Here is a 4098-nt window from a genome sequence, read left to right as displayed (position 1 = left end):
GATCCCGAAAATTCAAGGACCAAAATTGGTTTCAGACTACAGACCGATAGCTCTCTGCAATGTGGTCTACAAATTGATATCGAAGATCATTACTCTCAGGCTCAAACCGATTCTACAAGGACTTATCTCAGAAAACCAGTCGGCGTTTGTCTCCGGAAGAGCCATCTCTGATAACGTGCTGATTACTCATGAGATTCTCCACTACCTCAAGATCTCTAACGCTGTCAAACAATGCACGATGGCAGTAAAGACAGATATGAGCAAGGCCTACGATCGACTAGAATGGGAGTTTATTAAACTAGTCCTTGCTCGGATGGGTTTCTGCGAAAGTTTCATCGAGCTGATCATGTCATGTATATCGACAGTCACCTACTCTTATCTGATGAATGACACTGCTCTAGGCTCCGTTATCCCTTCCCGAGGGATAAGACAAGGTGACCCACTATCACCATATATCTTTATATTATGTGGGGAGGTACTTTCGGGGTTGTGTAAGCGAGCCCACGAGACTGGAAGTATGGCTGGTATTCGTGTAGCTGTGAAAGCTCTGCGGGTGAACCATCTCCTTTTCGCGGATGACACTATGTTCTTCCTAAAATCGGATGATCAGAGTTGTGCTACTCTTGTGAACATCTTACAGCAGTATAAGATTGCTTCAAGACAAACAATTAATACAAGCAAGTCTGCCATTACCTTCTCTGCGAAAACAACTCAGGAGACTCGAGCTAGAGTTAAAATTTTCCTTGGTATCGCTAATGAGGGAGGTGTAGGCAAATACTTGGGTCTCCCCGAACACTTTGGGCGTAGGAAGAAGGATTTATTTACCTCCATAGTTGACAGGATCCGGCAGCAAGCACGTTCTTGGCCTAATCGGTTTCTATCGAGTGTCGGGAAGATGGTCATGTTAAAATCGGTACTCACTGCCTCGCCAAACCACGCTATGTCGTGTTTCCAACTTCCCGTGAGTCTTTGCAAAAGGATCCAATCGGCACTCACGCGATTCTGGTGGGATGACAATGACTCAAAGAAGAAGATGTGTTGGACATCATGGAGCACACTATCTAAGCCAAAGAAACTGGGAGGGTTGGGTTTTCGGGACATCCAACTCTTCAACCAAGCTTTGTTGGCAAAGCAGTCTTGGAGAATAATGAAGAATCCACAATGCCTGCTGGCACGTGTTTTGCAGGGTAAATATTGCCAAAAAGAACCGATCACCTCAGTAAAACCTAGTGCAACAGCTTCACACGGTTGGAGGGGGATATTACTTGGCAGGGACCTTATCGTTAGCAAACTAGGCAAAGCAATTGGTGATGGTAATACGGTAAGGATATGGAGAGACGCTTGGATCAAAGCTGACGTGTTCATCACTCCAGTTGGCCCAACAAGAGAAGAAGATCAAGACCTCGTAGTCTCTGACCTCTTCTTACGAGGAACAACAACATGGAATGCTCGGAAAGTATATGAGCTTTTCCCAGTGCAGGCAACTAACATCCTCTGTATGAGACCTAGCTCCATGGGCGCTGCGGATAAACTGATCTGGACTCCAACAAAGTCAGGAGACTACTCTACGAAGTCTGGATACTACTCAGCTGTGGAGATGGATAGGTCTTTGAACCCAATCAATCCGGCTCACGCTTTTAACTGGATTAAAAATGTTTGGGCTACCAAAACGGCTCCAAAGATCCAAGTGTTTCTGTGGAAAGTAATGCAGGGAGCCCTACCGCTCGGAGCTACCTTACAAAGACGTGGGCTACTGGCTAGCTCAGTGGTTTGTACGAGGTGCGGGGAGGAGGAAACAGCTGCACATCTCTTTCTGCACTGTCAGTTTACGAGGAGAGTCTGGGAGACACTCCCACTTTCAGAGCCTATAGACCCTTCAAGATTCGACTCGTTTCGTATGGCAATCTCCAGCACCCCAGGTATGTCCTGTCTCCCACCATCTGGAGTCACTATTGATCTATTCCCCTGGCTCTGCTGGTTCTTATGGACAGCTAGAAACTCGCGCATCTTCGAGAATGTTAACCTCTCAGCGATTGAAATTGGAAGCAAGGCTGTGCGTCTAGCAAGAGAATGGCAAATCGCCCAACCACTGAAACCAGAGCACCGTGCACTTCAACCTATCTCCCGTAGAAGTGCCACTAACAATGTGGACATGGTGATATGTCATTCAGATGCATCATGGTCCTCACATACCAAAGCAGCGGGATGTGGGTGGTGGTTCTCCGATACAGCAGGAACTAAACTCGGGCAGGGCTCCTCGACAGAACAGCACGTGTCATCACCCCTCATGGCGGAAGCGATCGCGGTTAGGGAAGCTCTCCTCCACGCAAAGACACTCCAGTTCACCAAAATCTGCTTGAAGTCAGATAATCAAGTGCTTATCAACGCACTTTCCTCGAAGATACATCCGGTGGAGATCTATGGACTCAATCTGGATATCGAAGCTCTATCAGCTACCTTTTCTTTTCTGCATTTTTCCTTTATCCCTCGCCGTCTAAACTCTGTTGCGGATCTTATTGCTAAGTCTGCAACTTGTAACACGTACTCTGTCTTGCCGCTTTAGGCTTTAGCTCTTAATGAAGTATTTGGTTGTTCAAAAAAAAAAAGTGTTCTAGAACTTAGGGGAGCTTGTGACGATTAGTATTAATTAGATTGCTGCATTTGCTTACAATATTATAAGACAGAATCATGAAATTAAAGTACTTGAAATTGTGATAAATTCTGAAAACTATCTTTGATGGATTCTAATAAAAGTGGTAACAACAAAAGTCTAACATGTCTAGAAAGTAATTAAACTTACGGTTTAGGCCGAAGTTCAGACCTCACCAGTCGATCTAATGTGGACCCAAGTTGGGATTTCAAAGCAGGTGTCTAAAAAAAACTAGGGTGTCTGCCAGGTAAGCCAAGGGTGTGGCACGCTAGTTTCTCTTCTTCTTTATTTAGATAATCAAAATTTATTCATATATAATCTTTAGATTTTGTTATAAGATGTGCCACATACTAAATATTTTTTTAGTTTTGTTCTTGTATCCGGGGATCGGAGACTCAACTGGTTAACTATCTGGAAGTCTGTTTATCTTTGCCATATGCTAAACAGACCGGGTTGCTCAGCAATAAGAGTTAGATATTCACATCGCCTAGCTACACAAACAAATATATTTGAAATGGTACATTTTAAATCCGGAGTGCTTAGCACCTTTCCAAGCCCGCCGTAGCACTTGACCGTGTGTGATTAAACATGTTCGCCGTAGAAAGTGACTTTCTAGATTAAACATGTTCGTCTACTTTTTTTAGAACGAACAATCTACTTTTATTTAAAATTCTAAATAGGGGAAATGTGAATTCTACTAATTGTAAAGATAGCTACTTTTTGGTCGAATGCATTTTCTACTTTTAATACGTATTCTACAACTCCCAGAATGTGAAATCTAAACATTACTCTTATAGCTACATGAGGTAGAATCTGCTTATGGGATTTTTGTCTTCGTTCTACGCAGTGTAAAAAGTGTCTTTTACAAATAAAAAATACCTTATTTTTGCAAAAATTTAAAAAATTTCAGTTAAGAAAATATTTTACAAATATTTGAAATATTCTAACTTCCTAAAACGTGTATATTTGGTCACAAAAATATTCTAAAAATATTTGTAATTTTGTGCTTGCCTAAAACGTTAAAAACATATATACACTTTTGATTTTTGATATGTTTACAAAGATATATATATATATATATATTTCTTCAACGTTTTTGATATATTTACAAACATATATCGACTAAAAATTATATATGTATATTTATATATATTTTATTAATATATTTATCTATATAATTATTTGAAATTCAATAGTTTATATTATGGGGAATATATAAATGTTATTATCCATGCTATGAATGAGAATATTTTATTTTTATTTAGCATTATATATTAAAAGTAATAATTGAATTTAATAATATAAGTATCATAAAAATATTAGTATATAAGTGTTACTTATTATAACTGTTTAAAGTATAAAATTATTTATGAAATATGATTAAACATTTAAAATATTTAATAAAAGTTTGAGATGTTTAAATAATTTATAAAATAGTTAACATACAC

Source organism: Brassica oleracea, chromosome C6, assembly GCF_000695525.1.
Source record: "Brassica oleracea var. oleracea cultivar TO1000 chromosome C6, BOL, whole genome shotgun sequence".
Classification (NCBI taxonomy): Eukaryota; Viridiplantae; Streptophyta; class Magnoliopsida; order Brassicales; family Brassicaceae; genus Brassica; species Brassica oleracea.
The sequence above is the reverse complement of the archived record's forward strand: the minus strand, read 5'-3'. Positions refer to the sequence as shown.